Raw genomic sequence first — 26,142 nt, forward strand, 5'->3', positions numbered from 1 at the left:
GTTCATCTATAGGACACTAAATCCATAGCTGTCAGGGTTTATCTCTTTTATTGACAGTATTGTTTTAGGGAGTCCACCCACAATAAATGTCAATGGGGTTTTAGAGTACATCTGGTGAACACATCGTTCATAACACCTACAAGTTCCGAGCCTGCTAGTGTTCCACTGGACTGTCTATAATAGTCTGTGGTTGTCATCTATATTATGCTAGATGACTGGGTCATCGCTTGGGTTATTGCTTCTCATCATCTTTCACCTCTCATTATCTATATCATCTTTCATCTCTCATCATTCATCTCATCTCATCTCATTTTTAATCTACCCATCTTTACCCATCATAATTATAGGTATAAAATACGTATACAGTTTAAATCGAATAAACATGTATAATTTGTTCATCCAACATAGATATGAAGAACACGGATAATATGCACACATAGCACCTAATTTATATTAAATACTTCATATCTATGTGTAAGATGAAAGTAACTATGCACTCACTTGTTAAAGTGATGATTCCAAACTCAGGCAGCGCTTCGCTTCTAACAATTCTATTTTCCTTCGGCGAAGCCTAGTATCATTACCGCTAGATTTTAGTCTAATATTTATTGAGACTATTTACAAGAGATATCGTTTTATAAGTGTTAAACAATACTTTTCAACCACTATGTACATACAGGGTCCAGACATGAAACACCGGAGGGTAGGACCATATTGGAATTATAGCACTTCTGAAATCCAACAACCCTATGTGGCCCTTCAAACCAGATTTCCCGTACTGTGAGTAGTTAAAAGATATTATAATAACACTTTGTATGTTATATTTTATAATATATTTATTGTTTATAAGTTCATAATAACGATGTTGAACTTAAAAATAAGCTATACTTAAAGTAGGGTAAGCATAACTCACTTACTAGGAGGTTTGGCTAGGAACCGGGCTCTGCGGGTGCAGAACTTCCGAGCCGAAAGCTCTTCTTCTCGGAGCCTTTTAGCGCTCCAAAACTCACCTCTTAGCACTTGGGAATTACTGTAGGTTGGGAGGGTTTAGAGAGATGTTTGAGAGAGAAAGAAGGGTGAACGTGTAAAGAAATGAGGGTGCCCTCACATGCTATTTATAGGGGCAGATCCCCGGTTACACTGGGCGTTCCTCGGAGATACGTTGCACGTACCCAATATGTTGTGTGTACAAGGGCTACGCTATGCATACGAGGGGACACGTGTTGAGATCCGAAGCAAAGTCCATGGGGAGCAAGCAAAGGCCGAGATTTGGCCACGCCACCCTCCTCGCAACAGCTTATTCTCGACTTCTAAATTCCGTAACTTTCGCATACGAGTTTCGTTTTCGAAGTTCTTTATATCCCCCACTTAGGCGGCGACGTACTCTACAATTTTCGTTTACACTCTGTTGGCTAATTTTGACTTTATTTTTAAAGTTATATTTTAACAGGCCTGGATAGTTAAATTCCGTTAAAAATTCATAACTTTGTCATCCGATGTCTGTTTTCGTCTGTCTTTATATCATTGACCTCCTATTAACGAGATCTTCAATTCTCGTTTAGATTGTGTCAGCTAAAAATCGATCGATCTAAAATTCGAATTTCGGGTTGTGCAGTGCTATGTTAAATCTTAAAAAAATCATAACTTCCTCATACGAAGTCAGATTTGGACGTTCTTTTTATGCACGTTCTCGGTTTAATGTATACTACGACCTTCCTTTAGATCTCTAAGGCTAAAAAGTATTTTATCACAAACTTACTTTTTACGATTCCCAGTGTCGTGCCGGTTTTGCCGTAAAATTTCGACGGGTCATAACTTCTTCGTTATAACTCGGATTTCAACGTTCTTTATATGTACGAAACCCTTGTGACATATACTATAAATTTGTTAAGATTGTTTATTCTAAATAATCTTCTATAAAAAGGTCATTTTTGAAGCTTATTGTCTCTAAATTGACTAGTCCGAATCTACGAGTGTTACAATTATCTCGCCCTTAGAATGATTACGTCCCGGAATCATGAACGGAGGTCCTGAAACTCCCTCACTAGCTGCTGCACCTCTATAGCAGGTGCAAAATTAGATATGAATCTCATCACAAAATCAACCCAAGTCATGGCTGCCATGGCCTTATCTCGCAAAGAGTGACCAACCTCCTCCCACCAGTCACTGGCTCCATCCCTCATAAGGCAAGATGCAAATCCCACCTTTGACCACTCGGGGAAAAGACTCGCCCGTTGAGCATTCTCCATATTATAGATCCATCTTCTACTATAAATAACATCCTTCTTCCCGAAGAACTCTGGGGCTCCACAAACCTTGAACTCCCAAAAAAAGAGAGTCTCCGCCCCTAACTGATCAGGTACAATCTCGGCACTATAGGCCCCAAAGAGATCCTCCAAAATCTCCATGATCCCTTCCTTGATGGTACCAAACATCATAGGAGTCGCATCCAAAATACCACGAGTGATCTCTGACATAATGAACTCGCATATCCTCTCATCAATTGATTCAACACCAGAGCCAGAACCTGAACCAGATGCTCCTCCTCGAGCGCTCAGCACCATACTGAAATGCAAATGTAACACTCAAGTTTGGTAAGTTTCACATTTAACCATATTTATCAAAACTTTATATTTTGGTCCTTAAGTTAGTACGCGGGGCGCACTAGGTGGTACGCTTAGCGTACTAGCCCGAGGTCTTGATCGCGGATCCCATCCATATATGCTAGGCGTATGTGGAGTACGCATGGTGTATGTGAGCTTGAGTGAAACCCTAATTTTTAGGGTTTGCACCCTATTTAAACCTTATGATAGCCTCATTTGGTCATGTTTAGCCAACCTCCACCTTCCTTTGTCTTGAAATTGAAACCCTAGTGTGTTTTTGTGAGTTTTGAGCCTTAAAGAGTGTTTGTTGGTGGTTTGTGAAGTAGAAGAAGAAAAGGACCATTTGGAGAGGTGTCTTGAGCTTGAAGATTCGAGGTTAGCTCATCATTTGCAAGCTTTTTGAAGTAAAAAAGCTCACATCTTGATGATCCATGATGCTAGATCTAGTTATGTTGTTATTTTATGCATTTTGAGTCCTTGGAGAGATTGATGAGCTTCTTGACTCACTCTAGAAGTATTGGTATTAGATCTAGGCTTCTTTTGGTCCCCTTGTTCATAAAAATGCAAGCTTTATGGTGTATTTTGAACCATGCAGGTGTTAAGACCTTCGTTAAGCTCTTTTTGAGCAATTGAGCCCCATTAATCCATGCATGCGTGTAAAGTTGCCAACCTTACGTGATAAGTGGTCTTATAGAATCATATATGAGAGTTTGGCTTGAAGTCTCAATGGATTAGGTTCTTAATGGAGTGGGGTGGTCAACTGGGTAGTACGCTGGGCGTACCAAGCTGGTATATTGCGCGTACTTGCCCCAGAGGGTGGACGCTAAGTGTACAAGCTGAGTACGCCCCACATACTCAACATATGGGCTTTTCGGGCTTGCATTCTCGGTTTGGGGCATAGGTTGGGATTTATTCATTTGAGCCTTTTTGGGCCATTAGACTTATGATTTGGGCTTGTGGCTGTTAGGTCTAATTTATGTGGTTTGGACTAGGCAATCATCTGTATAAGTCTTGATAGGGTCTTGGTAATGTTGGAGGTGTTTTGTAGCTTGTTGATGTGTGTTCACGGCTGTAAACAGGTTTACGGTCGGGAACTTGTTTACGGCCAATCTTTCCCTATATATAGTATGTGTCAGAGTCTGTCAGAAGTGACGTATCTATAGTGTTTACGGTCAGTGTGTGTGTATCTTCAAGGTGTACTAGACGTTTTTGTGAATGAACGTGTGCATTGTTTGATCATCTTCTTCTTCTACTCATTTCTGTTATTGTTTGTTTTGATCAATGGTTTGATTCACTAAATCGGGACCTTACAATTGGTATCAAAGCAAATCTGGTGTCAAAACAAACTTCAGTGGTGTTTACGGTTGAAAGGATCTTCAATATCTTCCTTGTTCAAGGCTTGGTTCTGCATTAGATCGTGTTTTCATAGCTAAAGGAATCAAGAACTGACTGAAAAACACTTGTTTTCATCGTTTCTGGGGGTTTACGGTTATTGGTGTTGAAGGGAGTACGGCCGTAAACATTTTATACAGCTGTAATCCTTTGATCTTCAAAGGCCGTAAATAGCTAATCTTCTAAAGCCGTAAACAGTTAATCTTCAAGGACCGAAAACTCTTGCTTGACCGTAAACTATCGAACCGTATTCGAGTATACGGCCGTAAACAACTTTCGGCCGTAAACAAGTGTAAATTGATTATGGCCGTAAACCTTTTCTCTTATTCTAATTTCTGTTTTCAAGTATCTCTTCACTTAATTTGGAAAATTTAAAAAAAAAATGGATTCACAAACTTTATCTGCTCATCAAGAATTAGACACTATCATGGGAACCACTACTCGAATTCCTCGCTTACTATCCGCTGAAGGATTTCCGGAATGGAAATATCGAATGGAAAAGTACATCAAGATGAAAGATTTCAAAATTTGGAGAAGCATCTTAAAAGGACCCGTCTGGATCACCACAACACTCGAAAATGGAGATGTCATTGACAAGGATATTGATAATTACACTGAAGCAGATTTTGAAAAGGTTGAACAGCAAGAGAAAGCACTGGCTACCCTCACAATGGCATTATCCCCAGAGATTGCACAAGGTTTCAGAGAGTACACTTCAGCAAAAGCACTGTGGGAAGCGTTGATTGAGGTATATGAAAGAAATGAGGATATGAAACAAATTTGCTAGGATATGCTGAGACAAAAGTTCAATATGTTCAATCACGTTCTTAGAGAAACCCTAGAAGCTCAACTTCAACGATTCATCACTTTGACTACTGAAATAAGTTCGGCTGGGATCTCAGTGCCAAGATTTGAAATCAACAAGAAACTGTTGAATTCTCTCCCAAAGGCATGGGATATGAATGTTGCTGTCATCATGAAAACAAAAGATCTTAACCGGCTTAGTCTGGCTGAAACCATGGCCATCATCAAAGCATGCGATCTTGATGAAAAATAGCGGGAGATCAATCATGTGAACTCGTACTCCACTGCAAATCTTGAAATTTCTACAAACAATGCTCTCTCATCCTTTACCACTTCTCAAAGTAAAGCTTTTCCTATTCCACAACCACAAAGTCAAATGTTTGCTACCCCGCAAGTTCAGCCTTTTGTTGCTCCTCAACCATCATCCTATGCCACGTCATCCATGCAAAGTCTTCAATCCTCAGTATCTTATCCACAAGTTGCTTCCTCTTCAAAAGCACCTGCTCCAGCTCCTGCTCCCAAAGAAAATGATGAAAATCTGGCTCTTGCTACTGGTCTTGTCAACTGCTACAATGCTTTTGTGGCTGGCGAGCTACCTCCTCAACTATCTTTCGCTGATTTGGATCAAATTCATCCCGAAGATGTTGAGGAGATGGATATTACATGGCAAATCGCAATGGCAGTGTTCCGGGCAAAACAGTTCTCCAAGAAGACTGGCAAAAATAATGGGGGTATGAATGCCGAAAAGAATGTGGGATTCAACAAAGGCAAAATTAAATGCTTTAACTGCCATGAGCCTGGCCATTTTTCCAGAGACTGTCCTAAGCCAGACAGAAGGGAAAACAATGAAAGAACCATGGTGCCTGTAGGAAGAAGTCGGGGAGCCACCATCAACAATCAGACAACAAATCTTGCAGTGGTAGCTCAGTCGTTTGACCGGGAAGATCAAATCCAGGCTCTAAACATTTCAGGACCTGAAAATGCACATCTTGCCCAAATCAACGACATCTCAAAAAATGAAGCCGAAGTGGACCCAGAGGCGGAGATGATGGAACTGCAATTCACGTTCATGGTGCAGACCACACCAGAGTCTACAAAACCAGAGGTCAGTGAAAATTCTTGTTCTCAATCTTGTGTTAAAACTGTCAAATTTCTGCATGATCAAATTGAGTTACTAAAGAGAGAGAACGAGGATTTAAAATATGAAAAATATGAACTTAAGAGAGACCAGAGACCTTTAAAAGAGAAATTGGAGTCCAAGACTAGTGATTTAGGAAGTTGCAGGAAGATTACAGTAATAAGTGTGAAAATTATAATTTCATAAAGAAACAACTTGCTATTGTCACTGAGGAACTTGACACATTGAAAATACGTTTTGAAAATGTTAATTTTAACTTTAAAAAATCCAATGTGTCAAGTGAAAAAGTAGCAACTCTAATTGAAAAACAAACGAAGTGGAAGGACCAAAAGCAAGCAGGAATAGGTTGTGAGAATGTCCTTCCCCCATTTAATCACAATTATACCGCTACTCCATTGACTCAAGTTGAGATAGACCGAGAACCATTTATGGTTTATGGTAAACCAGCTGCTGAACAGGCAACAAAATGTAGTGCTAGGAATTTAGATACTAACGTTTCTACTTCCGATGCAGATTCATCAGTAAGCCAGGAAAAGCAGGAGAATGGAAGAACTGAGTCTGATAATAAGTTTGTGTCAAAATTTGGTGTTCCTATTTCAAAACTTGATGAGTCTGTTTTTGATGTTAAGACTGATGTTTTAATTTTGATGATTTGGTGTCAAATGTTAATGTCTCTGATAAATGTGGTGTTGTTTTTGTGAAACCTACTAAATCTGAATCTGTCACTAGCACATCCACATCGTCTACAACTGTCACACAATCTGAATCATGCTCTTGCACGTATGGGAAAGTTAGAAAATTCAATAAGAGCACGAAATCTGATAAAGGCAGTACCAGGTCTAATGATAATAAGCAAATTTGTTTCAACTGTGGTATTGCCGGCCACATTGCTCGAAATTGTTCCAACCGGGCATTTGTGCATTTTTCAACACCGAGGAAAGAAAACGAGTCTCGAGGAAGGTCTCTAACGAGAAAGTCCTCGAGATCTCGTCTTCTTGATGATGGTTGGAAAATTCATAATAATAAGAAAAGGGCCAATCTTAAACCAAAGAAACAGGTTTTCTCTAAACCAGCCACAGGTACTTTGCCGAAGTCGACTACGGCTGAACCAAGGTCAACTTCGTCAAAGGGTGCATCTGGATCTTCGACTAATTGTAGCCGAAAATCTAAACGCTCAAAGAAAAGGAAAAATGTTTCTAATTCACCTGTGAATACTTTAAAACCTAACTACCAATGGGTGCCCAAATCTACAATTGTCTGATCATCTTCATCCTCTGAAAGTGTTTATGATATTAATGCAAATTTGAAAAAGCAAAAAAGATAAATCTGTCAAAGTCAAGGGTACACCCAGGGCTGTAATGACCTGGGTTCCCAAATCTAAATAATTCCACTCATTGTGCAGGAACAGCTGCGGAGGAATATCGGCAGACCTTGGTATGTCGATAGTGGTTGTTCCAGGCACATGACAGGAGACATCTCCCAACTGCACAACATTCAGAATTTTAATGGGGGATACGTTTCCTTTGCGGGATGAGATGGCGGAAAAATCACTCAAAAAGGAACAGTTTCCAATAGAGTGCTGAGCTTCGAGAATGTTAACTACGCGCCCGAGTTAAAGCATGGTTTATTGAGCGTCTCTCAGATTTGTGATAAGGGCTATTCGACGCATTTCACAGATAAAGAATGTCTAATTTTGAAGCCAGGCATTGTCGTTCCAAAAGAATGGATTCTTGTGAAATCAAAACGGGATGGAAATGCATATATCATTGACATGAAAACAATCTTCCTGAACAAGTCACTTGCCTCTTCTCGAAGGTTTCCGAGCACAATGCTATGCTGTGGCACCGAAGACTCGGACATGCTAACGCAAAGAACCTGAATCGACTTGCAAAGAATGATATAGTGCGTGGCCTTCCTGTCAAGGATTTCATCTCGTTTGAAAAGTGTGTAGCTTGCGCCCAAGGAAAGCATCACAGAAAGCCACATCTGCCTAAACAGGTCAATTCAATCAACCAGGTGCTCCAATTGTTACATATGGACTTATTTGGTCCGGTCAACGTCCTCAGTATCAACAGAAATTCATATTGTCTGGTTGTGATCGATGACTTCTCGCGGCTCACGTGGTTTTTCTTCTTTTCCAACAAGGCTGGGGTTGCTGACTTGATTAAGAAGTTTATTGTGATGATAGATAACCAGACCAACCACCGGGTGAAGGCGCTCAGAACTGACAACGAGACAGAATTCAAGAATGCTGTTCTAGATCATTTTTGTGCGGAAAAGGGGTAGTGCGTCAATACAGTGCCGCTCGCACTCCTCAACAAAATGGTGTTGCTGAGCGGCGGAACCAAACATTACAAGACGCTGCAAGGACGATGTTATGTGACTCCAAACTTCCGGTTTTCTTTTGGGCCGAGGCGATCAACACAGCGTGTTATGTTCAAAATTGTGTTCTGATCAACAAAGCTCAGATGAAGACTCCATACGAAATTCTCTATGGTCACAAACTATCTGTTAGTCACTTCCGTATTTTTGGTTGTCCTTGCACCCTCCTTCATCTGGAATCCAACCCAATATTCAACGCCAAATCCGATGATTGTTACTTTGTGGGGTATGTTGCTCGCACAGCGTACAGGGTCTACAATAAGAAGGCGAAGCAAATCGTAGAATCCTTCGACGTGTGCTGGTTGGAGGAGAACGAAACGGATGCCAGAGTTGGTCCAGATTGGTTGTTTGATTATACATCACTATTCAAGTCGTTCAATGTGTTTTCAGATGATTTGTATGGTTCTAGTTCTGGTTCCAAGGCTGTGATTGAAGATGAAGACGAAGAAGTTGTCTACAGACCGTCGGTGGTGTCGTCTACGACTCCTACAGTGGATGCATTTGTTCCAAGGAATTTTTCCGATTCTCCAGGTCAAGAAAACAATCCAGATGCTGATGCCACTCCTCTTACTCCTGCTAAAGAGAGTTCATGTCCAGAGATGCTTCCGCTGCTACTCAAACATTTGTGGAACTTCTCTTTCCCGAACCAAATGGTAATGAGTTCGTGGAAAGCCCCTCCCATGATTCCATACCGTCTGAGGTGGATCATTCAGCAGATGATGGATTTGCCAATATTCACAACCTTCCAGTAACGCTCAATGACATCAGCCAGGAGCCACCTTCCCGAATTCAACGCGGTCACCCGATCGAAAACGTCATTGGTCAGTTGGGCGACGGTGTTCAAACGCGGAGTCATAGTGGAGATGTAAATACATGTCTCTATTCTTGCTTCATATCTCAAATAGAGCCAAAGAATGTTGAAATGGCTTTGAATGAGCCCAGCTGGGTGGATGCTATGCATGAGGAGTTGAATCAGTTTGAAAAGCTTAGGGTTTGGAAGCTGGTTGAATTACCTAAGGGCAAGAAGTCTCTCGACACGCGCTGGGTTTATCGAAACAAGCAAGATGATTCAGGGGTTATTGTGCAGAATAAGGCCCGATTGGTTGTACGTGGATTTCACCAAATTGAGGGTCTTAACTACACCGAAGTTTATGTTCCAGTGGCTCGCTTGGAGGCTATTCGCATTTTCCTCGCGTATGCTTCTTACATGAACTTCACGGTTTAGCAGATGGATGTCAAGACTGCCTTCCTGTATGGCGCTGTGAAGGAAGAAATCTATGTTGATCAACCTCCTGGGTTTGTCAATTCAAAGTTTCTGAATCAGGTCTACAAGTTGGACAACGCTTTATATGGGTTACATCAAGCTCCAAGGGCGTGGTATGCAACTCTTACGAAGCACTTGCTCGAGCATGGCTATTCACGGGAAACAATTGATCAAACCTTGTTCATTAAGCATGGTGGTGCCGATCAGATTCTTGTTCAAATCCACGTCGATGACATCATTTTCGGGTCAACATGTCCACAGCTATGCAAGGAGTTCGAATGCGTTATGAAGAAGAGGTTCGATATGAGTTCTATGGGGGAGATGACCATGTTTTTGGGGCTTCAGGTCAAACAATACTCAACTGGAATCCTTTTACATCAAGCTAAGTATGTTGAAGATATGCTAGAGAAGTTCGGGTTTCGAGACGCAAAACCTGCACTGATGTCGATGGCCAAGAGACCCCTGTTGACTCCAGATATTGAAGGCGAATCCGTAGATCAAACTGACTACAGATCGATGATCGGATCGTTGATGTATCTAACCGCAAGCATGCCAGACATCATGTTCGCGGTTTGTCAATGCGCACGATATCAGGCTAATCCTAAACTTTCACATCTTATTGCTATCAAAAGAATTTTTCGGTATCTCAAAGGCAGCCCAAAATTGGGTCTTTGGTATCCGAAAAATTCTGAATTTGATTTGTATGCTTTTGCTGACAGTAATTATGGAGGTTGTGAGCTTGACAGGAAATCAACGTCTGGCAGATGTCAATTTCGTAGAGACCGGCTGGTGTCATGACAGTGCAAGAAACAGCATACAGTCTCAACCTCAACGGCAGAGGCGGAATACATAGCTGCTTCTGCCTGTTGTTCTCAAGTTATCTGGATACAACATCAATTACTGGACTATGGTTTGAATTTTCTAGAAAGCCCTATTTTTTGTGATAATGAAGTTGCAATTCAAATTGCTAAAAATCCAGTCCAACTCTCGAAAACCAAGCACATCAATATCAAAGTGCATTTTATCAAAGATTGTTATGAGCGTTCGCTCATTTGGTTGGAACAGGTTCCCACTTCTAATAATGTGGCGGATTTGTTCACAAAACCGTTTAACAAAGCTCGATTTGATGTGCTTGTTGGATTTTTGAAAATGATTCGCTTTGAGGACTAATTTTTGTTTTAGGTTAGTTTAAATTTGCGCATTTAATTTTCATTCTCACCCATGCACAAATTTAGGGGGAGAAATTAAACAAAAACCAAACAAAAATTAAAAAATTAAAAAAAATCCAAAAACAGTTGCTTTTCTGTAAGTATTGTGTTGGGAAGTGATATATGTTGGGTTTTGAGCATTCTAACACTCCTATGGTGTACATGCAACCCTATAAACCTTGGATCTATGTTTTCTCTATTATACATGCAAATATTAAATATTCCAAGGTTTCATCCTAACTAGCATATTATGAAGCACCTATACTACAAAGTTCTAGTTAGATGACATACCTTTTGATGTAGGTTGATGTCTTCAGGCTTTAAGAGCTTAGCCCCAATAGTGTGGAAGCCTCAAATGGAATCACAAATCACCAAAACACCTTGGAAGAACTTGAGAGAATATGTATGCACACTAAAATCGGCCCACTCTTATTTTCACACACTTGTGCCAATTTTGTGAGCCTAGGACCCCTTTATATATTATGGAGGATTAGGGTTACATCCATGTAAACCCTAATACCCATGACCTTTCATTTACATAGGATCCATGGGTTAAAAGCTCCATGGACCATCCATGAAAGCTTAGCCCAACCTAAATGAACTTGGCCCATTCCATATATATATAAGAGTCCATATTTAATTAGTTCTTTTTGATCACTTAATTAATTCTAAATTAATTCTTGATCAATACTAATTAAATAATATGATTCCATATTAATATATTAGAACTTATAATATATTAATATAAATCATAAATATACTATTCTCAAAAGACTATCCATATAAATTGTGCCGGTGAAGTGCAACCCAAATGGACCATGCCGGGTCGGGTCAAGTACATACCAAATATAGTTATGAACTTAGACATTAATCCAACAGTCTCCCACTTGGATAAGTCTAAAACTATTATTGAGTATGACTTCAAAACCTAACTGGCAATCGTAGCTCTTAAAGCCGCTGTCGAACTCTGACCTTGTCAATGACTTGTCCATTAGATAAGGGATCATATATTCCTCTATTCTAGATATCATATGGACTGAGACATGGATTATAATCATTCTCTGTGACAACCGTCAAATTTCGGTCAATTCAAAGTCAACAAGTCAAACCGGTCAACTCCAATAACCCTTGTATGCTAGGGTTTACGTTATGTAATCACTATACAATTCGCTATTTTAATGAGAAATCATCATTTGGAAAGTTCATGTGTTTGATTTTCCTTAGCCTTAACAAGTGCTAAACAACGAACCAAAGCGATAAAACACTATTACACAATCATCGGGATTGTGTAAGACACTAAAACACGGTTTAATGGGGTTTACAAACCTTGCGTTGTGAAGCCGGACACTCAAATTAAGCACAAACGAAACCTCTCTAAATCGTTTTCACTCTATCTCTTTCTATTTGAAATCTCTCCCAAATCTCTCCCAAATCTCACTCAAAAGTTACTTTAACTTTTTGTAATCATTTGGGTCATCTCGACCGTTGACCGGGTCAAAAATCGCTTGAAACGGAGTAAAAACGAGTAAAATAGGTTTAAGGATCCGAAACCTAAGCTTCTGGACCGAAGCCTCGCATCCGAAGCCTCGCATCCGAAGCCTCGCATCCGAGGCCTCTGATCCGAAGCGAGGGTCCGAAGGTCCGAAGCGAGGGTCCGAAGGTCCGAAGGTCCGAGGGTCCGAAGGTCCGAAGGTCCGAAGCCTCGCAGACAGCTCCTTTTTACCGGTTTTTCGACTACGACTTCGTTTTAACTCCGTTTTTCATTATTTTAACGTGGGATTTTCACCCAAAACTTTATTTTATAAACTAAGGCCCCAAAATATATAAATCTCCAGGGTTTTTATAAAATATATTAAAAGAATTGGTGATTGAACTAATTATTGAGGGAATATTTGCTTTTCCTTAATTTATGGCAAAAGCAAACCACCACCACCTCACTCTATGATTAGCCATACTTTCCCACTACCCCTTGTCTCCTTAGTGGACCTTTACAGCCAATCTCCAGCTCTTCCCACGTTCTAAGAGCTGGAGGATTGATCCTCTCTCCTCATTCTCCATAAAACTCTTTCATTCTACACTTAGCAACCAAGAACACTCTCCAAAATTCTCTCATCTTTTCTCTCAACTTCAAGAACTTCAAGGCTTTCTCCAGGGATTTCTTTCTTCAATTAGTAAGTATCTTCATCATTCACATAATTATTAAACTCCATTCTACTCAAATCATTGATATCTTACACAAGTTCCATCTTATTCGGTGTTAGATTCTCGAATCATCAAGACATCTTCTTAGTGTTCTTGAGTTGAACACTTCCTCTCTCTCACTTTCATCTACTGAAACCCCATAAGGTGAGTTCATACCCATACATTTACATGTTTTCTTAAGTTTTAAGGGGGGGAATACAAGTAAAATCATCAAGAACACAATTAAACTTTTCCTAACAGATTACATCAGAAAAGATGGACGTTAATCACGGACTGTTTTGGTCAACTTAAGTATTTTAGTTTTCAAAACTGTTTCAGGTGCAAGTAGTTCAAACTCTTAGCTTTAAAATGGCTACTTGCACATCTCCATATGATTTTTCTACAATTTATGGTGATTTTTACAAAACTGCCTGTCATTTCAGAGGCAAACCCGGACCAGTCTGTGATTATGAACATTTTCACCTCTGTTAGAAATCACTAAAAATCATGATAAAATTTACGAACAAACTAGACTCATATTCCAAACTCTCAAAATTTGCGGATTTGGATTTAGAGCTTTGATGATTTTTCTATAAATTTTCTAAGAACGGTAACAGAAACTGTTTTTTTTTACGAAAAGTTGCTGTTAATTTCATTTCACCTTGTAACATGTTGAGCAAGGTGTATATCTTTATGTGATTATATGTTACTGCAATATATGACATTTTATCTTAATATTTAGACACACATCAGTTTACAACTGGATTTGGTCATATAAAATATAAAGAATAACAAGTGATTATAATCAAAGTACAATCGATACATTCAAACATTAAATAAACTATTTTGAATATAGTTTGCATACATTACCACGTACTACCCTTGGTTGATAAACTATAATAGGTATAGTTTATGATACATTACATAACACATAAATTTAAAAAGGGTACATTTATACAAAGGATATTTTCATTAAGCAAGGTACGGCCATACGGTACCAAGTTTTCATAACACGTAATTCCGTTAATGACTTTGTGAGACATTTACTTCAAATTACCATTAAGTCCTGTATTGTAACCAGAGTCTCCTTGAGGGAGAGCGTGATACTTGTGTATAGATCTATATTGGGTTTGACAAACCCACACCTAAACTGCATGCAACAGTTAGACCGATAGGTCTGGGGTGACAAATGTCATAACATTTCCGACGCCTGAAGAACGTCGTTTTAGGCAACCTTGGTCATAGTATGGTTATAATAAACTCACATAAAGTATTAACAAACATTGGAAATTACGGGAACTTCATTAAAATTTAACGAGTTTATGTCGATTTAAACTTGCATTGTTTTACTATAAATATGACAAATTACTTGTACATTTCGGTCTTTGGGTTTTAAGACTACATTTACACATTAAGGAAAATATTGGATTTTTCTAACACAAATACTACTTTTACAAACGAAAAGCTTATGAACTCACCAACCTTTGTGTTGACACTTTTTCAAACAACTTGTATTCTCAGGAAATCATTAAACGGGTAATCAAGTGCTTTTGAGGATGGGACGCTAAGGCGTCTACTATTTCATATTTTATCAACATATTGTAATTGATTCGTAAACATGTAATTCATACAATGATGTAATTTTTTTTCAATTATATATATGTTGGTTGTGTTTGCTTGAATTACTATTACAATTGCTGTTATGATACTATACATGAAGTCCTCCACCCCCGGACGTTTCCGCCATCCTTGGTTTGGGGGTGTGACATTCTCTCTGTCCATTTGTTGTTTCTCGATTTTTGATTTATGATGACTGACTGATTGAACAAATCAAATCAGTCCTGGCTTGGCCAAGCACTCACATGTGTCATCGCTAAATCATCGAGGGGCCCATAGATATCGCTTTTATCCCGAAGGTAAAAGGAATGGATAAACTTCGACTCATATGGATTGTTCTACTACTTGTTGAATCATACATAAAGGCACGTTTTATAACATCAAGTTACCAAATGCGTTTTCGTGCAATCAATGTATAACCAACTCATAGTAACAACTCATATCTCTAGGTTTGAAGAATATAAGATATTATCGTCTCATGATCACTCGTGATAAAATCCATGAAGTGATTCAAATGAGCGTGGGTTGAATCCAATACTCAGAACTTATGAGCACTCATGAGTGTTGTAGCACCACTTTCTCCACCAACTTGGACCTCTACAAACCAACCCATGACATTCTTGATTCATATCTACTTCCAACATATGACCGACTGTGGATGGTTTGAATAACTTAATCATTCAGGAAGAACGACTTAGTTATTCTGGAAGTCAACACATGCAAAGTGAAACACAAGAATAAATGAATCAAATATGGTATCAAACCCTATGAATATAAATAAACACTTTTATTTATCACCATACCGATTACTCATTATTCATTGTATCGGTTTTATCAACTTTATACTTGAATTAAAAACACTATTTGTCCCATGCACCAAGCATGTACACTATGTTTTTCTTAAACAATAGCTTTGCCATACACCAAATATGAACTCTATGTTTGTCTATGATCCTTTTCTTTGTGAACTAGATCAATTGAACATAATTTCAATGATTCTCTTTTCACACTCCCAAATCCTTGTCTTAAATGTAAGAATTCCAAATTCCTATCATTTATCGAAATCTGTTTAGATTTTAAACTTATATGCAATGTTCCTCTTGTAATGATTATGCACAAAGCCACAAAGGCTTGGCAACAATCATTACAGAGTATCCCAATGGAGATCAATTCCATGGAAACGATGTCTCAAACTCAAAGCGCATTGCTTTGAACATGCTTCTTGCATTAAGTTTCTTTAACCTTACACAGATTGCTTCCACCTATGAAGACAACTCAATATTCCCATTTTGACTACCGCTTCTGAACAAGAGTTGCCTCGTTTCAGACTATGTCAATATGGTCCTTCCAATATTAAACAGTATACTTCCAACTGTCCTTGAGCAACCAATCTTTGGTAAACCTTAGATTGTCCTCGACAATTGCTTAATCACTTTAGTCATATCTAATTCTATACATTGTTCCCCTTAATTCCCCAAGGAATTTGGAAAATTCAGAAAGGGTAAATATTATAGCACATGTAATCGATCTTGTACCCAAAGTAAATGGGACACGATTCATGATGTTTCACATAAAGACATGGTTCTAGTCTTTTGCCATAATAATTTTTTGTTTGCCATATTCTCAAAATTTGACTATGAACAGGGATGCCGTAATCATAATCGAATTTTGAGAACGCAATATATAGAATTTCCTTAAGTTGAACCAATCCAACATGAAATTCATATATATATATATATATATATATATATATATATATATATATTCTTGACTAAAGATGATTAAAATCTCAATCTAAGCTTAAAATCTCACTCTACGCCTTTTAGAATTGACATGAAGTATAATATCCTCTCCCTTAATTATAGCAAAACAACTTTTTCAACCCCTGCAACCTCACGAATTGAAACTTTTGTTTTCTATAATTAACATTGCTAACTTGCAATACTTATCATAATTATCATGCTCCCACTAACATGATGATTATTAGCATAACACTCATGCTCCCACTAGCTTTGACATGTATCCAGAAAACAGCTGGACTTCTAGAAGTCAATACTTTATTGACATTCTTACCAAAGTTCAGATTTCTGATACTAGATTGCTTTGATAAGACTTTATCAAAATCATACACCTTATCTTAGATAGATCACAGGTGTGTCTAAACAATTTCAGAACTATGAAAAGGGATGCCATAATCATAGTCTCAATTGTTTAGACCTTTTGCCATTTCTCATAAGTCAATGTTAGTGTGTCGGTTAACCACGCACGCTCCACTAACGGCTTTGAGAACTGCAAATATCACAATTGCTATCTACTTAAAATCTACTTAGTGAAAGAATTTCCTCACCATCATTTTCATGAATCGGAGAGAAACCTTATGACACTTAGATTTTATGGTGTATGTGTTCTTATCCATGTGAATTTGTCAAACCATAATCACAAGACTAGGTTAGTGACAAATCCGAACTCATATGGATTGAACTTGTGCAATCTTAACCTCTTGCCACCTGGCAGCACAAGGGCCTGCCATTGCTTCCAAGTAGTTATGCAAACAATTGAGGACATGTAGAACTCAAATATATATAGCCAACTTAACTGGAATGGGCACAGAAATGTCAACACGATAGGTTATAAACCTCTAGTTGTGTGCTAGTGATGAAATACATGTTTTATTCTTGATTACTTCTTAAAACCCTTTCAGGATCTTTTAGACTCCCACTATCTCCTTGACCTATAAGACTTTCTTGCCATATATTCAAGAGATAGTGTGGATTCTAATCAAGACAAACACTTAACACAATTGGCCTAAGTTGGTCTCTGTTTTATCCAAAACATCACAACTTACCAAATTCAAATGTACAAGAGTAGAAAACCTTTTACTCTTACATTTCACTAGTGTTAATAAACCTTCTTTAAGATGTGTCACTCAAGTTACATTTGTGGTGGGCTTGATCAGTGCACAAGAATGTGTACTCGATCCCTTAGTCCTTTACTTGACTCACACATCCATGTGAACAAGTAATTAGTCTTAATTTTCCAATGCTTGAAAGTTCTCATTCATCATACTATACAACTTGCATGATTCCAAGTTTCTATCCAACTGAAACTTGGGTGATGAGAATCTTTCATTATTTGGAAAATTTAGACACTACCACAAATGAAAGAATCAAATTCATATTTCCACTCTTGCTATTAATGGAATCATATAAGCAACAATTTTTTTCCTTTTCACAAATGTCATTGTAAGGATATTTTAAAATAAATAAAATCAAAATATTTTTTCTTTTATTTTAAAAACTTTGCGGCAAACTATCCTTACAGTGCAAAAGCACATGAAAAACTTTGTTGTTATCTATTCCTAAGCAATATATCATAACTCCTAAGCAACAGCTCAACATTCTGATCACATAACCATGCGATCGAGATCCATCTTCACGATCAGAATCAGCATATACTTCCTTTAAGTTTCTTCACTTTTCTTTGATTCTTAAAACATCAACATGTGACCCAGTCACATCATGTAACAAGAATTTCAGAATAGAAACTTAACAGAGTTAGATAGTGGACTTTAACTGAAGTAGAGTCAATCTTCTTGACTTGATCAACCTTATGATCTTTCAAGTAAATAGGCTACTTCGCAATCAATGCCCTTTCCTTTGGCAAGAGAAACATAGGGACTCTTTGGGAATGGTACATGGGACTATCGCAGACTTAGCCTTTCTCTTTACCATTTGGTCAACCTAGTTGACTATGGTCAATCCCTTTCCTTGGGAAGAGAAGGCTTTTCTAGATATCCAATGTGACCATTGTCAATGTCCATGGTAGTTTGGGAAGTTGATCTACTAATCAAATTTGCTCTCCCAGTGCTCCAAATTATTGCTGATTCAGCAGCACCAAGCAAATAGATAAGATCATTAAGGGTCATGTCATAGTCTGTTTCATAGTAGTCCCAAAGGAATTCACTATGTGACTTAGAAAGTGATTGAACCACCAACTTTCTCAAGAGTTTGACACCCAAATCTCCCGGCTTGTCAATATGTGACTTCATCTCCAAGATGCGATCACACATAGACCTTGCTTGCCAATAGGGCTTGAGTGACCTTGAAGTTGTGGGTTAGGGAGAATAATTGGAGGAGGTGGAGGAAGTGAAGTTCCAAGAGATTTGGGAGGATCATAGATGTCTGAACCAGACATCTTTTTGGTAGATATTCAAGATAGTTGATCTAAAGTCCTTAATATAACACCCAATATGAAATATTAAGGCTAGGACCCAGCAAACTATTTTATAACTTGGAAGAGGGATGCCGTAATCCAAGCTATAAAATATTTGAAGGTAGGTGAATGACGATTCACCAATTTCCACCAAGATAAACGAAATGTATTATTAGGTTTTAATTGGTTTTGAAACTCCTAGATTCTTTTGAGATTCATTGAACTTTTCAAAGGCATGTTTCAATCTCGAGTGTGCCCTTCAGGTTTTGTGACTGGGATGCCGAGGATCACAAAACAAGGTGTGAATAACCATGCAAATATACTTGGTACCCTTAATATTTACCCCTCAATCGATGTGCCGGTTAACCACACACGCTCCACCGATACTATGATAAACATTAAGTTACCCTTTGCCTACCTTGTTAAATCAAGCTAGTGTGCCGGTGAACCACACACGCTCCACTAACTGACTTAAGCAAAGTGCAAAGTGTAATTTCATGGGTTAGCACCAAATTCACATTTTCCTAAGTAACTAAGATTGGGTATTATTAAGAGTTTAGTTACTTAGTATTTATCATTAATACTTTTAATGAAGGGAGAATTATAGTCTTTGTCCTACCCGTTCGGCTAACGACCCTCCACCGGTCAAGGAAGCGGTGGGTGAGAGTAGACACCCATTAAACTGCCATTTTATAGGCAGTAACCTTATACCCCCTTATAGACCGGCTTTGTGAATGAGGCCTACTATTGGTAAGACGACTTGCTCTTATACATATAATATATTAAACTTTTAATATTATAATAGTATAAGGGTGTATTTTAGACATTTAAAATACTTGGTGGTTTAATCTATTAATTAAACTAAACTTTTAATTTAATTAAACTCAAACCGTATCTTTATTTATGGATTTAATAATACTCTTTTAATTAAACGCTTTAATTAACTATTAATAAAGTCAATAAGAGTTAATTTGAATTATTCAATAAAACATCATAATTCCAATTATTAAATTCAAAATTAAAACCATTTAATTAATTGTTTAAGTTATGAACCCAAGAGATTTAGAATTCAATTCTTTTTTTTTCATAAAAAGCTTTTTCCAAATTCCAAAACTTGAGGGCAAGTTTTGTAACTCTTGAAAACCTTTGGATTCCATAACTTATGGAGTTAAATACTTGTTTTATGATGAAACTTTTCATGTTCCATAACTTAAGAACAAGTTATGGAATTCTTTAAAACATTAACTCCAAATTTTGTAACTCCATAAAAACTTTAAATCAATTTTTTTTAAAAAAAACTTTCATATCCATAACTTATGGAGGTTTCAAAACACTTAAGATCACAACTTTAAAAAAAACTTTTGAGCTCCAAAATTTTATGACAAAATTTGTAACTCCTTAAAACATTTCGATCAAACTTTTAAAATTAATAAAATAATCATATCATTTTATCTTTTACTAAATTTGACCTAATTCAACTCATATAGCAAACGATTCAAATTTTACAAATAATTAGTTTTTTCACACAACAAGTAATTATCTTAAAATTTGACAAACGTCATGTTTTTTTTTCCTTTTTTTTCAACTTGAAAATAAAACATTTGCATCAATATAACAGAAAACAACCCATGGCTCTGATACCACTGTTGGGTTTTGAGCATTCTAACACTCCTATGGTGTACATGCAACCCTATAAACCTTGGATCTATGTTTTCTCTATTATACATGCAAATATTAAATATTCCAAGGTTTCATCCTAACTAGCATATTATGAAGCACCTATACTACAAAGTTCTAGTTAGATGACATACCTTTTAATGTAGCTTGATGTCTTCAAGCTTTAAGAGCTTAGCCCCAATAGTGTGGAAGCCTCAAATGGAATCACAAATCACCAAAACACCTTGGAAAAACTTGAGAGAATATGTATGCACACTAAAATCGGCCCACTCTTATTTTCACACACTTGTGCCAATTTTGTGAGCCTAGGAACCCTTTATATATTATGGAGGATTAGGGTTACATCCATGTAAACCCTAATACCCATGACCTTTCATTTACATAGGATCCATGGGTTAAAAGCTCCATGGACCATCCATGAAAGCTTAGCCCAACCTAAATGAACTTGGCCCATTCCATATATATAAGAGTCCATATTTAATTAGTTCTTTTTGATCACTTAATTAATTCTAAATTAATTCTTGATCAATACTAATTAAATAATATGATTCCATATTAATATATTAGAATTTATAATATATTAATATAAATCATAAATATACTATTCTCAAAAGACTATCCATATAAATTGTGCCGGTGAAGTGCAACCCAAATGGACCATGCCGGGTCGGGTCAAGTACATACCAAATATAGTTATGGACTTAGACATTAATCCAAAAATATATTCATGTGATAACAGGCAATTTGAATCTGTGTAACGTACCAAAGTTGAATTGTCTAGGATCTGTGTTCGATGCGCTGGTAGACACGAAAGATTTAAATGGACTTGACTAGGTGTAGATGAACTTAAGGAATCTAGAGATTTGACAAATCTTAACTTAGATAGTTCCATTTAGTCTGACAATACGACGCTTGGGTAGGTTGAGCAGGGAGATATACATGAGAATCCACCGGTCACACTAAAGTAATCTGTATCTAGAACCGTGGTTTAACTCTTCCTCGATGTATGGACTATGTCCTTAATTCCGATATTGACGGGGCGACTGGGGAATTCCGATAAAGTAGGTCTGTAGGAAATTATTTTCTTGCTTTCTTTCTGTTAATCATATGTTGCCTCCTCTGCGTGATTGAAATACATCCGACCTGGACTGCAACATATGCAATTCTATTTCTCTGCATCTTCTATCTATGCAATTCTTTCTATCTGTTAGCCATATGATGTCTCCTTTGCGTGATTGAAATACATCTGACCTGGTACACAGCATATGCACCTATCTACTTCTCAATCCCTCTAAATCTGGTTAGTCATATGTTTCACCCTCTGCGAGATTGGAAGAGATCCGACCTGGGTGTACAACATATGCATTCTAAATCTGACTTCTCCCATAATAATTGCATGCTCACCTAAAGTAAGGAGTACTTTGAAAGTTCCTGATTATTGGGGTATGTCAGGAAGCGGGAAACATGTTCTAGTACATTTAAAATTGAACAATCACTAGGTTGTCTGTAGATCTCGCTGCTCAATTTAGGTGGACAACAATATCCTTGGTCGTCGTCAGATGAATGGTCCTTAGAAATTTTATCTAGAAACGTAAGATCACAATGTCTTGTCATGTATAGTATGTCAAAAAATTTGTCACAATTTTTCGTGTTTAAGTGGACCACAATATTGGCGATCGACCAGATCTAGACATGAAGGTAGAGGTACCGATAAATGGATTTGGACTGTCTAAAAACTTTGATCCCAATCTCATAAAAATTGTCATTAGCATTAGATGAGGTGAAATTAGTGTTAATTCATTTTAATTTCAAATTTTATTTTTATGTTTATTTTTTATTTTTATCTTGATAAAATTCAAAAAATTAAAAATTAATTAAAATTTTTAAAATTTTGCTTAGTTTAATTTTTAGAGTTTGTTTTATTTTATTTTATTTTTTTGGTCCTCAAAATGCATTATTTTTAAATTGTTTTTGGGTTTTGGGCTTAATTTTTGAAGCTTCTTGGGTTGTAGTCCATGGGTTTTGGACCGGGACTTGGGTCCGGGTATATAAGGTATTGAGTCCGGCTGTACACTCTTTTACTCTCATTTTTTTCTACGGCCGTAAACTCCCTCAAATCCTCTCAAGGTTGTTCATCGATTCATCCTACTTTGTGTTTATAACTCGAAATCGATTGTTTACTCTTGTAGGTATGCATATTCCGTCCACCAAAATGCTATCTTAACAAGAAATCGACCGTGAATCGAAGGATTAATCGACGAAATTGAATATGTCGGCGTTTACAGCTCTTGAGCAGTTTACGGCCATTGAAGGGCATACGGTCGTACACCCGTTTACGGCCGTAAACTCTCTATTTGACCGTAAACTCAATTTTTAGACATTAAAATATGTTTTTAACACTTAATCACCATTAAAGCCTAATTAAATTGTTACATGAGTAAAACCTTAGTCTTAATCGATTAAATAAGTTGTTTTCTCACTTGGCTTGGTTAAGTGCAGATCAAATGGCTGGACTCAAATTTGCTGATAGTCACAATTTGGCGATCTTTTTGGTTGACCCTCCAGTATCTCATGGTGAATTCAAGTCTATGATCCACGGTTTGAAGAAATGCTGCTTAGCAACTGCTCTGACTCTAAATCCAGTAGTCTATCAAAGTCTGGTTCAAGAGTTCTGGAAGACTACAGTGGTGAAAAAGGGGGATGATGGTTCAAAGTCTATTGAAGCTACTGTCAAAGGGATGCAAAGTCATAGCAACAGAGCAGATCATCCGGGAGGTGCTAAGAATTGAAGATCAACCAGGTTTTCCCACTGAGATTGCAATGGATCAAGCTCAAGAACTCCTTGGTAAAATGGGATATGAAGGAGATTTTCCTCCTACTCTCAAGAAGCTGTTACCACCTTACTGGAGGTTTCTAGCTCATGTCTTTGTGAGCTGCATCTCGGGAAGGAGATCTGGGGCAGACGAAATCTCTCTACGGAATACAGGCGCAATCACTACTCTAGCTGCAGGGTTTGATTTCGACTTCTCCAAGTTCATCTTGGACGAACTTGTCGAGAACCTTGAAGGAAAGAAAAGAGACAAATTCTTCATGTATCCAAGATTCCTTCAATTTATCATCAATGAGCAATACCCAGAGATTGAGAAAGCAGGAGAAACACTTGATGTGAAATCTCTTGGATCAAACACTGTTGGTTTAATCAAACAAAACCGTAAGGGTAAAGTCATGTTTCAAGGAAAATATCCTTTGGTGAAGTTTGGAGCATTCACGGAGCTAAGTGATTTATCTGAGTCTGAAGAGTCCTCTGAACATTTGGAATCGAAAGATAATGTGATAACTGCCTCTGACCATGAAGATGAGAGAGTTCCTCCTATTGCAATTGTAGCAGAAGAACATGATATTATGGTTAATGTGGAAGTGCAGAGTGACTTTCATGAGAGTGTAAACATTGGTGATGATGGTGATGGGTTTTGAGCATTCTAACACTCCTATGGTGTACATGCAACCCTATAAACCTTGAATCTATGTTTTCTCTAATATACATGCAAATTTGATTTTTCAAGGTTTACTTCCAAACTAGCATGGCATGGGGAATATGTAATATAAAAACTAGTAGAAGTACATACCTTTCTTGTTGCTTGGATTCCTTGAAGACTTTGTGAGCCTAGCACCCCAAATGTTGTGCCTCAAATGCTTCACACAACACCACAAGACTTGGAATAACTTGAGAGCATGTCACTAATACTCAAAATCGGTTATGCCCTCTTAGAATCAACTAGTGTACGATTTTGCTAGCTATAGGGTTCCTTTTATAGTGTTGTCACAATTAGGGTTTACACATGAATGCCCTTAATTGTCATGACTCTTGATTTATAATGATCCATGGGTTTGTAACTCCCATATCCATGGAGCTCCAAATCACAATAAACCATGGATCATGAATCCACCATAAAAGATTAGATGATTGTCATAATCAACCCTATGTATTTAATTAGTCTCATTTTGATCACCAAATTAATTCTAAATTAATACTTGATCAATACTAATTAAATAATACTATTATTAATATATTAGAACTTATAATATATTAATAATCACAAGTGTCCTTTCTCTCATTTAGTCTATCCAAGTATTGCAATGCCATGCAACCCAAATGGACCATGCCGGGTCGGGTCAAGTACATACCAAATAAAGTTATGGACTTAGACACTATATCCAACAGTCTCCCACTTGGATAAGTCTAATAACTGTATTTGCAGATATGACTTCAGGATCCGACTAGCAATCGCAGCTCTTTCAAAGTCTCTCGGAACTGAGATAATAATGATACGCCATTTAAGATAAGTGATCATATAATCCTCTGCTCTCAAGATATCAGCCGGACAAACACATGGAACATGGTTTTACTTATTTTCCAGCATTTGTTTCTCGATCTCTGATTTGTTTCGACATAGAACTAAATTGAACACATCAATTAGGTTCTGACCGGGCCCGGTACATAAGTCAAAACCAAATCATCGAGGGGCCCAGATATCACTTCTATTTCTGGAAGGAACAGATAAACTTCGACTCATATGCTTGTACTGACCACTTGTTGAATTATGCACAAAAGCACATTTTATAACATCGAATTACCAATGCGTTTTCGTACAATCAACGGATAACCAACTCATAGTCAACAACTCATATCTCTAGGTTTAAAGATTTATATGATATTACCGTCTCACGATCACTCGAGATAAATTCCATGAAGTGATGCAAGTGAGCGTGGGTTGAATCCAATACTCAGAACTTATGAGCACTCATGAATGTTTCAGCAACTATTGCTATGTCTAATACCCTTTAGACATATCATACAAACCAAATTCATGACACTCTTGATTCATATCTACTTCCGACATATGACCGACTGTGGAGAGTTCGAATAAAATAATTATTCTGGAAGTCAAAACATGCAAAATTGAAACCATAGTAAACGATTAACATAAGATAGTAACACTTTACTCATAAATAAATAACAACTTTTATTTAATCATCAAAATGTCAATTACATTTTACAAGTTTCAGAAATCTAATTATTGAAACTAATATCATCCTTCAGCCCTATGCGCCTCGCATGCTGTAAATGCTTAACCCTACTCAGTCCCTTCGTGAGGGGATCTGCTGGGTTCTCATCTGATGATACCCTCTTAGCCACGAGGAGTCCTTCTTCTATTCGATGTCTGATGAAATGGTATTTTCTGTCAATGTGCCTAGATCTCCCGTGATCTCTTGGTTCCTTAGCCAAAGCAACCGCACTTTCGCTGTCACAGAAAATCTCCATTGGCTCCTTTATAGCTGGTACAACTCCAAGGTCTCCGATGAAGTTCTTTAGCCATATCGCCTCCTTTGCTGCTTCACTCGCTGCTATGTACTCTGATTCACAAGTAGAATCAGCTACTGTCTCCTGCTTGGAACTTTTCCAAGTAATTGCCCCTCCATTTAGGATAAAGACCCAGCCTGACTAAGAGCGGAAATTATCCCTATCAGTCTGAAAGCTAGCATCGCTATATCCTTCCACTCTCAAGTCATCACTACCTCCGAGGGTAAGGACCCAGTCCTTAGTCCTCCGTAGATACTTGAGAATGTTCTTTACCGCAGTCCAGTGGGCCTTGCCATGGTTCC

Source organism: Lactuca virosa, chromosome 1, assembly GCF_052849685.1.
Source record: "Lactuca virosa cultivar CGN04683 chromosome 1, Lactuca_virosa_CGN04683_v6, whole genome shotgun sequence".
Taxonomy (NCBI): domain Eukaryota; kingdom Viridiplantae; phylum Streptophyta; class Magnoliopsida; order Asterales; family Asteraceae; genus Lactuca; species Lactuca virosa.